At 31.7% G+C, this 13439-nt stretch overlaps 1 non-coding gene across 1 annotated transcript; it reads right to left on the bottom strand.

The window, feature by feature from the left end:
* Positions 1–8375: 8375 nt before the first annotated feature.
* On the bottom strand, positions 8376–8482 carry LOC139903272 (small nucleolar RNA R71). The gene has a single exon (XR_011778103.1). It is a non-coding gene; the product is annotated as a small nucleolar RNA R71 (small nucleolar RNA).
* Between the last annotated feature and the right edge of the window lie 4957 nt (positions 8483–13439).

The raw sequence follows: 13439 nt of genomic DNA on the forward strand, positions 1-13439 counted from the left end.
GCTTTGTAACGACCTTTGGGTTACGTACTTATGTTTATGCTTCTATTCATAGGAAGCACGTTATCTTTTGTAAAACGCTATATTTTCATGAATGCAAAACTGGTTTTCAAACAGCATATAGTGTATGACCTTGTAATGATCCTGTTGTTGATGATTCGTACACGATAGGTTTGTACGGGGCGTCACATTTGGTATCAGATCATTGGTTGTAGGGAATTAGGTTGTATTAGTGAGTCATGACCGAGTCGAGTAGGATTTGCTAATAGGACTAATCTACAACTTGCTCATTTACTTGTTTCTGCGGAACCTGCTGCATGCAACTGTGTTATATTACTGCATGCCACTGCTTACTTCTACTGCTTATACGAACTTGCTGCATGCTACTGCTTACCCTTACTACTATGTAAAACTTGCTGTATGATTTGCTTATTCTCGATACTGCATGCTACTATTTGCTTCTTGCATGATACTTCCGTTGATACTGTAGTGACCCGAAAAATTTTGACTAATTTTAAACCAAACTCTCGATACGATGTAATATTTTCGACACGATAAGAAATGTCTGTTAGGTTGAATCTCAAAAATTTTGAACTGTTTCATATATTCAATTGACCTTCGACCATTCCCGACGATTCACGAACAAATGTTTGTAAATAAATATGTATATATATATATATATATATATATATATATATATATATATATATATATATATATATATATATATATATATATATATATATATATATATATATATATAAAGTATATATATAATAAATTAAAATAATAAAATACAATTTAATCAATAAGATTAAGTATGTAAAATAATATACAAATATATATATATATATATATATATATATATATATATATATATATATAAAGTATATATATAATAAATTAAAATAATAAAATACAATTTAATCAATAAGATTAAGTATGTAAAATAATATACAAAATAATAAAGTGGGTATTAAAATAAAGCTATATATATATATATATGATTCTATAAATAATTATTATGATATGTGTATTGGAATATATATCAAAGGTGTGAATACTATATGTTATTATATAGAAATAAGTATTACTAAATAATACATGATTAATAATATATAATATTAATAGACTAAATTTAATTACAAGTTCAAAATATAGTTGTTATACTTATTTTCATTATTATTAATATCAGTATTAGTAATATTATTATTTTCAATGTATAATATATAAATATGAAAATTGATATATATGATTTATAATTAATTAGTATTAAACTTAGTACTTTTATTAAAATTATCATAATACAACTTATTATTTATTATTATTATTTAAGAGTATTATTATTAATATATCTAATCTATGTTTATTTATTATTAATATTAAATAGAAAAATAAACTATTACGCCTAAGAAAGAAAGTTATGTTATAAGTCCAAATTAGTTTGTTACTTTCCCGTGAATTCATGTCGATAAACAAATAGCCAATCACTTTAGCTGGGTCCATGATCGTAGGACCTACCTTCCATAAACATCTGTGATTGTGGAGAAGATTGGTGACAGAATTATTGCAACTCGATTAACCTATCTCTCTATCTTTATATATATAAACGTATATACACTGCATGCTAGATATATTGAGAGATACCTGTTTCTTCTTGATCAACCACTTAAACCCCACTTTCTATTATCATCTATTCTCTATATTTATTTATGTATGCACATATATTTTAACAACAAAATTTCATAAAGCTCGATGAGATTCTAATTAGAACTTTATAAACTCAACTTATCTATCATATATACGTGTATATGTATACAGATCTAGCTGTAATCTTGTTGCAATTCAAACCACGAAACAATCATCACCCTCACCATCTTCTCTGGTTCGATTCGGTCCACACCCGCAGCGTACCATCCTCCAAACACCACCGGAGAACACCATAAACCGCCACCCAAAACAATTCATGAAAACTATCTAACCACCTGCTCATACTCACGGTTGTACCTACTGTTTTTCTGTTTTTATACTATAAGAATACAACCCAACAACCACCGAGACCCACCACCATAAACAACCATTCCCATTACTGTCTTCCACCACTTCACCATTGATCACCATTATAATACTTCTCGGTCTGCTATTTTGTTTCTGTTTCAACCGTCAATTTACAACACCATAACCCACCAACCGCCACCCCTAAACAACTACTATATCTGCTGCAGCCGATGTAAACACCACCACAAAATCCATGATCATATGCTACCACTAGTCCTTTGTTTTCAATCGATCACAGCAAAACCAAACTGACACAAACCCATTAAAACCAAACCCAAACTCACTGTGACTGTTACGATCACCCACAGCCAATTAATACGTTCGAATTACCTGCTGTAAGTTTCTGTTACGACTGTTTTGCTTTTCCTGTTTCAATCGAACATTTGAACTGCAGCTGTTCGAGTCCATGGTACACGATGATGAAACAGTAAACAAGGATCCACGAATAATGGAATTTATTTTTTATGATATTATGATTGTGTTTTAGGATAATGGAAGATGAGGTGTTAATAATGAAATAATGATGAGTGCTTGTGATTTTTTTTAAAACCGTTCTAAAAGTACCTGCTATACTCAAATCATTTAATCATTTAATTGTGCCGTATAATTGATACATTATTGGGCCAAAATCTTGCCCTCTGTTGGGCCAAGGTTTATATTTTTTTTTTCTTGTTGGACCATAAACCTTAAGTAGATTTTTGGGCCAATTTCTTTTATCAATCTCACGATGGGCTTTGGTAAGGAGTATGATTCACGATGAGTTTTGTGATAATGATAACGATGATCAGATAATATCAATGATGATTAAATGATGTAGATAATGATATAGATATGATTAATGATGAGGATTGATTTAATTATGATGATTCTGTTGATGATGATGGATTGATGATGAAGGATGAAGGAAAATGATGATGAGAAGATTGGTGATGCCCGTTAATAGAAGTAATGATGACGATAAAGGAAATGATAACAGATTCGTATATAATATGTAACTAACAACGTGGGTTATTACAAGAATGTAACAATTGGTCCTATGGTTTAGAAGGCAGAATAGGAAATGAGAGGTCGCGAGTTCAATCCTCAGTTATGGCATTTTTTTTTAGAAAATGAAGAAGAAGAAACTACAACAAATACGAGTTATAAAAACTATGAGTTATACATTAAAATAGAAAAGAGAAAATGGAGGAGTTGTTTAGAATGTTATCGGGTAAGCAGGAGGTTGCTGGTTCAAACCCGAACTTGGGCATTCTTATTATTTTTTAAGGGCTACTTCTTGTGAGGTACTTTTCTTATCATATTATTATTATTATTATCATTTTTTTTACTATCAGTATCATTATTATTATTACAACTATATTATTATTATTATTATTTAGTCATATAAAAATATACTTAATAAAACTACATTAATATTTATATAAATTATTTATTTAAAGTATACAAAATAAATATAGATTACATATAATATATATATATATATATATATATATATATATATATATATATATATATATACTTTAAGTAAGATTTAGTATAAAAAAATTTATATATAATTACAACACTAATATATAAATATCGGTAATAGATAGAATTATTTGATTCTAAGAGTTAATATATATATAAATGTTATAGGTTCGTGAATCCGAGGCCAACCCTACATTTGTTCAATGTCGTCATATGTATTTTTACTACAAAATACAATATGTGAGTTCATTTGCTTCCTTTTACTCTTTACGTTTTTGGGCTGAGAATACATGCAAATGATTTATTAACTGTTTTACAATATTTATATGCATGAGTTCATTTGATTCCCTTTTACTCTTTACATTTTTGGGACTGAGAATACATGCGCTACTTTTACAACTGCTTTATTAAATGCTTTTGAAATACATTTTGAACTGCGAATACATGAAATGCTTTTATAAATGTTTGACGAGATAGACACAAGCAAAACATTCCTCAAATGAATTATGTGGACGTAATAATTGCCACCATTGAATTATGTGGACGTGATAATTGCCACAATTGATATGAATATTTTTTCTCTGATTATTATTGCTTGGTAACCTAAGAATTAGGGAACATCACTAATTTTGAGAATTAGTGCATGCCTAAATGACGCGAATCCTAAAAGTAGCTATCGGGTTTAACACCCCCACCCAGAATGTTCACTAGACGGAAGGGCTAGTGGGCGTGGTGTTTAGTACTTCGAAGTTATATGATTATTATGCAGACGAGATGTTCTGTTTTGGGGATATTATTATGGGCATTATATGTTAAGGTCGGTTACCAAGCCAAGCTATGAAAGAAATGAAAAGTGAATGTTATGTATTGATAATGCTAAAAACAAACATATATTTCATAGCATTATCCCTCAAGAAAGACAAGCTTTTAGTTGCAATAGTTCTATTTACAAGTGATATTCGTTTAAATAATAAAAGGTGAAGACAAAAGACAGATTCGACAAATTGAAGACGCAAACGACCAAAAAGCTCAAAAGTACAAAATACAATCAAAGTGGTTCCAATTATTGATAAGAAACGTCTCAAAATTACAAGAGTACAAGACGCAAAACGCAAAGTACAAGATATTAAATTGTACGCAAGGACGTTCGAAAATCCGGAACTGGGACCAAAGTCAACTCTCAACGCTCGACGCAACGGACTAAAAATTATAAGTCTACTATGTACAAGAATAAAATATAATATTTAAATAATTATATAAATTATTTATATATTATATATTATAATAAAAACCGTCGGCAAAGCTAGGATCCAAAGTCTGTGAGCTGGTTTTCAAACCTCCGCACTCGCGGTACTTTTGTGAAGGAAACCTCAGCACTCGCAGAGGTCTACAGTGAAGTCGGGATCTATAAATTCAGCATTTTCGGACGTTTTATTTACACATATTTTTTTATTTTATTTTCTTTTTCTTAAAAAACCCATGTACCAAGTATCACTCCAATTAGTAATCTCAATTTGTAATTTTAATTTTAAGTTAGTGATAATAATAAGGTTGGGTTAGTCGAATGTTTTAAGGTCTTGTAAGTCGGAACTCTGTCCGTGTAACGCTACTCTATTTTTAACCACTATAAGTTATGTTTATGTTATTTTCATTAATGTCTCGTAGCTAATTTATTATTATGCTTATTTAATACCGAAGTAATCGTGATGTTGGGCTAAATATTAAAATTGGGTAATTGGGCTTTGTACCATAATTGGGGTTTGGACAAAAGAATGACACTTGTGGAAATTAGACTATGGGCTATTAATGGGCTTTATATTTGTTTAACTAAATGATAGTTTATTAATTTTAATATAAAGATTTACAATTGGACGTACCTATAAATAACCATATACACTCGATCGGACACGATGGGCGGGATATTTATATGTACGAATAATCGTTCATTTAACCGGACACGGGAATGGATTAATAGTTAATAGACTTATTAAAACAGGCGTGAAATTATGTACAAGGACACTTGGCGTAATTGTTAACAAAGTATTAAGACCTTGTTACAGTTTAAGTCCCCAATTAGTTGGAATATTTGACTTCGGATATAAGGATAATTTGACGAGGACACTCGCACTTTATATTTATGACTGATGGACTGTTATGGACAAAAACCAGACGAACATATTAAATAATCCAGGACAAAGAACAATTAACCCATGGTAATAAACTAAAATCAACACGTCAAACATCATGATTACGAAAGTTTAAATAAGCATAATTCCTTTATTTTCATATTTAATTGCACTTCTAATTATCGCACTTTTATTTATTGTCATTGTATTTAATCGCACTTTTAATTATCGTACTTTTTAATTTTCGCACTTTTATTTATCGAAATTTCATTATCGTTATTTACTTTACGTTTTAAATTAAGTTGTATTTATTTTTAATATTTTACATTAGGTTTTAACTGCGACTAAAGTTTTAAAAATCGACAAACCGGTCATTAAACGGTAAAAACCCCCTTTTTATAATAATAATATTACTTATATATATTTTGTATTTTTATAAGTTAAAACTAATATAGCGTTAAGCTTGTTTAATTTTCCCTGTGGAACGAACAGGACTTACTAAAAACTACACTACTGTACGATTAGGTACACTGCCTATAAGTGTTGTAGCAAGGTTTAGGTATATCCACTCTATAAATAAATAAATAACTTGTGTAAAATTGTATTGTATTTAATAGTATTTTGTTGTAAAAATATAACTTTTTCGTATACACCTCTACGAACATCAAGTATTTTTGGCGCCGCTGCCGGAAAACTATAAATGCCGAAAGCGCAACGCTATATATATATATATAAAAAAGATTTTTATAAAAGTTTTTATTAAGTTCTTTTTATAAAAATATAAGTTTTAAAAATAATAAAAATATAAAAATACAAAAAGAAAGAAAAATACATTTATATTTTTATGAGTTTATAATATTTATAAAGTGAATAAGTATTTTTATTTTAGTTTTAAAATTAAATTTTTATTTAAGTTATTTCTATATTTTTATATATATTGAAAAAAAAATAAAAAAGGAAATTATTATTAAAATTATAACTGAACCTGCATAGAAATCGACCAGATTCTCAGCTGAATTTGGACCATCCGCACTCGCGGATTATTTGAACTGGGTTCATCCGCACTCGCGGAGGTACTCTGACAGGTCAAACCTGGTACGCATTTATTACAAAATTAGGGTTAATTTTATTATTATTAATATTAATTAGGGTTTTAATTAAATTAATATTTAGTTTAAGTTTTTAATTTATTTGTATTATTAAGTTATAATTAGTTTTATTAAATATATAAACTAATACTTTTATAAAATATTGATATAAAAATAATATTTTTATAAAAATTGTACTTTTTACAACTATAAGTTTTATTTTTAAAATTTCGTATCTTTTTAATTGTTTATTCGTAAAATTTATATTTTTCGCTCGTATTTAGTTTTAAGACATAGTTTTTGCCATAGTTATTTTTTTTTATTTCTAGATTTTTAGGCTTTGCCGTAAAATTCCTTAAGTGCTTTTTCTTTAGACTAAGATTTAGGTGCTTTAGAATTTTGCGACGCCTTTTTAAGTTTTAGTGCCTTTTTAAGATATTGCCATTTGGGATATAGTTTTTCTTTTAAGTTTTAATATTTTTAGACAAAACTTTTAATTCTTAGTTTTTAGTTCCTTTTTAAGTTTCGACGCGCTACTTTCTTATTTTCATTTTTCGACGCCTATTATTTTTGACTTTTTATTTTTCGACGTTTTTCGACGCGCTCTTTTTCTTTCTTATTTCTCGCCGCTCTAGTTTTAGGACTTAGATTTTATTTTTTTCTATTTCTTCTCTAAAATTTCAAAACAAAAAATTATTTTAAGCGGTTAAATTGATAGACATCAAAATTTTCTGGTTCGTAGTAATAGTTGGATTTGCACGTGGACCGGGTTATTGGAGCCAAACAGTACTCAATTATATTGAGACCAAACGAATCCTGCCCCTCTGCTGCATCTTTTGGCTATTCGAAACATGGGTAAAATCAGAAAAGTCTATTAATTTGATAACTTATATAATTTTTCTTATTTTTATAACTAATAGGATATTCAGTGAATGCACCGAGCAAAACGTTCACCACCTTTTGTACGTTCACCACCTGTAACTCGATCAAGACATCTAGCAAATATTGTCGCCGTTGATTTTTTTTTTTTTTAGAATCATCATCCAGTCGACCAAGTACTCCAATTCAAATTTCCGATAATCCATTTTTTGAACCCGACCTCACAATTGAGAATCCGGAGAATATTCAGGGACAATTCATAGATCCTGAACCATTAATCTTTCCTCCGGAACCACCAATTATTCAAACAGAGATTGTTGAGGAACAAACCATTAAATCAGAATCCTCTAGTGATTCAGATTCAACAAATTCAATAATGGAGAATCTGGAACCTCTAAGTATGGAAGACCGAATGAGAGCTAAACGCACTGGCCAAGGTCACGCAATTACTCAACCAGACATTAATGCGCCAGATTATGAAATCAAAGGACAAATTCTACACATGGTAACTAATCAATGCCAATTTAGTGGTGCACCGAAGGAAGATCCAAATGAACATCTTCGTACATTTAATAGGATCTGCACTCTACTTAAAATAAGAGAAGTGGAAGATGAACAGATATATCTCATGTTATTTCCCTGGACTTTAAAGGGAGAAGCCAAAGATTGGTTAGAATCGTTACCTGAAGGGGCGATTGATACATGGGACGTTTTAGTTGAAATATTTCTTAAACAATTCTTTCCGGCATCTAAAGCCGTAAGACTTCAAGGAGAAATTGTTACGTTCACACAGAAGCCAAATGAAACTCTATATGAAGCATGGACAAGATTTGGAAAGTTATTAAGAGGATGTCCGCAACATGGTTTAGACACCTGTCAAATAGTACAAATATTCTACCAAGGATGCGACATCACTACAAGAAAAGACATCGATATAGCAGCTGGTGGTTCCATTATGAAGAAAACCGAAACTGACGCTTATAAAATTATTGATAACACTGCTTCCCACTCACATGAGTGGCACCAAGAAAAAGATATCGTTAGATCATCTAAAGCAGATAGAGCCGATTATAGCCATAACTTAGATTCCATTTCCGCAAAGATAGATGTGTCGAGAGACGAATAGAAAAGATGACTAAAGATATTCACTCAATACAAATTAGTTGTGAGCAGTGTGGAGGACCACATTTGACAAAAGATTGTCTCAGTATTGAACTAACAATGGAACAAAGAGAGAATGTTTCATATATAAACCAAAGGCCTGGAAATAATTATCAGAATAATTATCAACCGCCAAGACCGATCTACAATCAAAACCAGAATTATAACCGAAATGTTCCATACAACAATCAATAAGGTCCTAGTAATCAACAAATATCCAATAATACTTACAATCAGTAAAGACCTAATTTTCAAAACAAACCACCATAAACCGATGATAAAAAGTCGAATCTAGAAGATATGATGACGAAGCTAGTTGAATCTCAAACTCAATTTTTCACATCTCAGAAACAAACCAATGAACAAAATGCTCAAGCATTTAGAAATCAACAAGCTTCTATTCAAAATCTGGAACAAGAAGTGAGCAACCTAGCAAGGTTGATAGGTGAAAGAAAAACGGGAAGTCTACCTAGTGATACAAATGCTAATCCCTGAAATGAAACAGCTAAAGCCATTACCACGAGAAGTGGTATTACACTTAAACCACCTGAAATACCTGTAATTTCTGATGAAGCTATTCCTACTCCACAAGAACCACAGTCTGATCAAGATAAGGAAAAAGAACCGGTAGTTGAAAAAGTTAATGAAGATAACACAGTTAAGGCTAAACCTTATGTTAAACCATACCAACCACCACTTCCTTACCCGAGTAAAATGAAAAAAGAGAGACTTGAAGCCGAGCAATCCAAATTCTTGGATATGTTTAAACAAATAAATGTAAATCTTCCTTTCATTGATATGATTTCAGGAATGCCTAGATATGCTAAATTCTTGAAAGATCTAATCACAAATAGAAAGAAAATGGAAGAACTCTCGGCTGTTACTATGAATGCAAACTGTTCTACAGTGCTGTTGAATAAGATACCAGAAAAATTATCTGATCCAGGAAGTTTCACAATTCCATGTTTTCTGGGTAGTCTAAGTTCAATAAAAGCATTGGCAGACTTAGGTGCTAGTATAAATTTAATGCCGTATTCACTATACGCTAAACTAGACCTTGGAGAATTGAAACCAACACGAATAAGTATACAACTAGCCGATAGATCAGTAAAATATCCTAGAGGGATAATGGAAAACATGCTAGTTAAAGTTGGTACTTTAGTATTTCCAGTAGATTTTGTTATTCTGGACATGGAAGAAGATTCTCAAGTTCCTCTCATATTAGGAAGACCATTCTTAAACACGGCTAAAGCAATGATAGACGTGTTTGGTAAGAAACTGACCCTAAGTATAGAGGACGAGAGTGTTACCTTTTCAGTTGATAGAGCAATGCAACAACTGCAATCTACGGATGATACATGTTATTATATTCAAACTATAGAATCACATGCAGAATTGTTAGAAGAATTTCCAGAATTACAAGGAACAGGAGAATGTTCTTTAGGAGAAGGAGTTGAACCAATTGATGAAACTGAAATGTTAGCTACACTTATGGCTAATGGATATGAACCAACAATAGAAGAAATTCAAATGCTAAAAGAAGAAGACAGATATCGATATAAATCATCGATAGAAGAACCACCGACATTAGAGTTAAAGCCACTTCCAAACCATTTGGAATATGCTTATTTACATGGTGAATCTGAATTACCTGTAATAATATCGTCTTCTCTTACTGAAAATGAAAAATCTCAGCTCATTTATGTGCTGAAAGCTCATAAACCAGCTATTGCATGGAAGATTCATGATATTAAAGGAATAAGTCCTTCGTATTGAACACATAAAATCCTTATGGAAGAAGATCATAAAACGTATGTGCAACGCCAACGAAGACTAAATCCTAATATGCAAGATGTTGTTAAAAAAGAAATTATTAAACTACTAGATGCAGGTTTAATTTATCCAATTTCTGATAGTTCATGGGTAAGCCCAGTTCAATGCGTACCTAAGAAGGGTGGCATGACTGTCATTACAAATGAGAAAAATGAGCTTATTCCTACTAGGACTGTAACAGGATAGCGTGTTTGTATTGATTATAGAAAATTAAATGACGCCACCAGAAAAGATCACTTTCCCTTACCTTTCATTGATCAAATGTTGGAAAGATTAGCCGGAAATAGTTACTATTGTTTTCTTGATGGTTTTTCCGGATATTTTCAAATTCCAATAGCACCCGAGGACCAAGAGAAAACGACGTTCACGTGCCCTTATGGTACTTTTGCTTACAAACGCATGCCATTTGGACTTTGCAACGCCCCTACAACCTTTCAAAGGTGCATGATGGCAATTTTTCACGACATGATAGAAGAATGCATGGAAGTTTTCATGGAAGACTTTTCAGTCTTCGGTGATACTTTTGAATCAAGTCTAGTTAATCTGGAACGAATGCTTATTAGATGCGAACAATCAAATCTAGTACTTAATTGGGAGAAATGCCATTTCATGGTTAAAGAAGGCATCGTTCTTGGACATAAAATTTCAAAGGAAGGAATTGAAGGGGATAGAGCTAAAGTAGATGTAATTGCTAAACTTCCACATCCCACCAATGTTAAAGGAGTTAGGAGTTTTCTAGGGCATGCCGGTTTTTACCGACGTTTCATAAAAGATTTTTCTAAAATTGCCACTCCTATGAATAAACTCCTAGAAAAGGATGCTCCATTCATCTTTTCAGATGAATGTATCAAATCTTTTAATATTCTTAAAGAAAAACTCACTAATGCGCCGATTATGATAACTCCAAATTGAAATTTACCGTTTGAACTTATGTGCGATGCAAGTGATTTTGCAATGGGAGCCGTTTTAGGACAAAGGATTGAAAAACGATTTCAATCTATATATTATGCTAGTAAGACGTTACAAGGAGCACAAACGAATTACATAACTACTGAAAAAGAATTCCTTGCTATTGTCTTTGCTTTCGACAAATTTCGTTCATATCTCGTTCTAGCAAAAACGGTGGTCTATACCGACCATTCTGCTCTTAGATATTTATTTTCAAAACAAGATGCCAAACCACGATTAATCCGTTGGATCTTACTCTTACAAGAGTTCGATATTGAAATCTGAGATAAAAAGGGAGCATAAAATCTCGTCGCTGATCATCTTTCTCGTCTTGAAAATCCCGAATTAGAAGTTCTAAATGAATCGGCCATACAAGACAACTTTCCTGATGAATATCTATTGAAGATAGACTATAATGAAATTCCATGGTTTGCAGACTATGCAAACTACTTAGTATGTGGATTCCTTGAAAAAGGATTATCGTACCAAAAACGAAAGAAATTCTTTAGTGATATAAAACACTATTTCTGGGAAGATCCACATCTGTTTAAAAGTTATCCAGATGGAATAATACGCCGATGTGTATTCGGAGATGAAGCTAGTCAAATCTTAAACCATTGTCACACAGGACCAACAGGAGGGAATTATGGGCCTCAACTAACAGCAAGAAAAGTTTACGATACTGGATTCTATTGGCCTACAATTTTCAAAGACGCACACCTTCTTTGCAAATCCTGTGATGCTTGTCAAAGGGCTGGAAAAATAAGTCAACGTGATGAAATGCCACAAAATGTTATTCAAGTATGTGAAGTATTTGACATTTGGGGTATTGACTTTATGGGTCCATTTCCAAAATCTCATAATAATCTCTATATTCTGGTAGCCATTGATTATGTATCTAAATGGGCGAAAGCACAAGCTCTCTCAACTAACGATGCACGAGTTGTAGTCACCTTTTTAAAATGTCTTTTTGCAAGGTTCGGAACACCGAAAGCTTTAATAAGTGATCGGGGTACTCATTTCTGTAATAATCAACTTGAGAAAGTTCTTAAAAGATATGGAGTAACTCATAAAATCTCCACCGCATATCATCCACAAACAAGTGGACAAGTTGAAAATACCAACTGAGCTTTGAAACGTATTCTAGAGAAAACCGTAGGATCAAATCCGAAGGAATGGTCCATGAAATTGGAGGATGCACTCTGGGCTTTTAGAACAGCCTACAAAACTCCAATTGGAACCACACCTTTTAGACTCGTCTACGGAAAAGCATGTCATCTTCCAGTAGAAATTGAACACAAAGCATTTTGGGCTTTGAAGACATGTAATCTTGATTTACATGAAGCTGGACGTCTACGGTTAAGTCAATTAAACGAATTAGAAGAATTAAGACATGAAGCATATGAAAATTCGTTAATCTATAAGGAAAGGACGAAGAAATGGCATGATAAAAGAATCAGAAGTTCAAAAGAATTTAAAGAAGGAGACAGAGTTCTTCTTTTCAATTCACAATTCAAGCTATTTCCTAGAAAATTGAAATCAAGATGGTCTGGACCATTCATAGTCAAAAGAATTTTCCCGTACGGAACAGTAGAATTAATAAATTCAAATGGGATTGAATTTAAGGTTAATGGTCACAGAGTTAAACATTACGTAGATAGTCCAATGGAAGTTGACAACGAAGTTAATCACAATTTCGACACCACAACTAACTAAGTGTGGGGAGAATCAAGTCTTTAAAGGATAATATGTATTTCTGTTAGAGTTAGATTTTCTGTTTTCATGTAGTTTCCGAGAATGGAATCCGAATGGTCTTTCCCTAGAAGACCCTAAAGAACTAGTCTTCTCCCCCCATTCTGAATTTTTATTTTTTTTAGGTTTT

This window comes from Rutidosis leptorrhynchoides, chromosome 3 (genome assembly GCF_046630445.1).
Source record: "Rutidosis leptorrhynchoides isolate AG116_Rl617_1_P2 chromosome 3, CSIRO_AGI_Rlap_v1, whole genome shotgun sequence".
Taxonomy (NCBI): Eukaryota; Viridiplantae; Streptophyta; class Magnoliopsida; order Asterales; family Asteraceae; genus Rutidosis; species Rutidosis leptorrhynchoides.